The sequence below is a fragment of the Cervus elaphus genome, chromosome 26, assembly GCF_910594005.1.
Source record: "Cervus elaphus chromosome 26, mCerEla1.1, whole genome shotgun sequence".
In the NCBI taxonomy this organism is placed as follows: domain Eukaryota; kingdom Metazoa; phylum Chordata; class Mammalia; order Artiodactyla; family Cervidae; genus Cervus; species Cervus elaphus.
The window spans coordinates 22,679,474-22,680,269 of NC_057840.1; the positions used below are offsets into that span (position 1 = coordinate 22,679,474).

At 36.9% G+C, this 796-nt stretch overlaps 1 pseudogene; it reads right to left on the reverse strand.

The window, feature by feature from the left end:
• Positions 1-341: 341 nt before the first annotated feature.
• LOC122684554 lies at positions 342-435 on the reverse strand (annotated as a pseudogene).
• Between the last annotated feature and the right edge of the window lie 361 nt (positions 436-796).

Here is a 796-nt window from a genome sequence, read left to right on the forward strand (position 1 = left end):
ATCCCCAATTAGGATGTAAGTTACATAAGATCAAGGACCCTGTCTTACACAATGGAGGCTCTCAACCTCTTAGAAAAGTATCTGGTACAGTCTTGGCACTCAGTAAACATTTCCTGAATAGATGGATGAGGGGGCCTCATTTTCTTTTCTTTTTTAGTTTGTTTATTTTTAATTTAAGGACAATTGCTTTATAGCATTGTATTTGTTTCTGCCAAACAGTAACATGAATCAGCCGTAGGTATATGTATGTCCCCTCCGTCCGGAGCCTCCTTCTCAGCTCCCTCCCCGTCCCACCCCTCTAGGTGGTTACAGAGCCCTAGTTTGAGTTCCCTGAGTCATACAAAAATGTGGAATGCTTCATGAATTTGCATAGGGGACATGCTAGTTTTCTCTGTATCGTTCCAATTTTAGTATATGTGCTGCTGAAATGAGCATCCTCATTTTCTTATTCTGTGACCTGAAGGTAAAACATACAGCCCTGTTTCATAGAGTTGTTATGAGGATTAAATATGAAAAAAATCCTAAGAGATCAATAAATGTTAACCACTATTATAATTACTAATACTACTTCTAGTAATAGTCATACTAGTAGTGCCATTAGTCTTTCAACAGCCCTTATGAGGTAGTTAAAATTATCTAGAATTTACAAATAAGGAAATGAAGATTAGACATTCAAATAGCCTATGTTAAGATCACTTAGGATGCCTTAGAGCTTGAATTTTAAGAGCGAAGAGTTGGAAATGACTAAAGAGCTCATTTCTCAGTGATTAGAAGAAAGATGCTTTTGATGGCATTA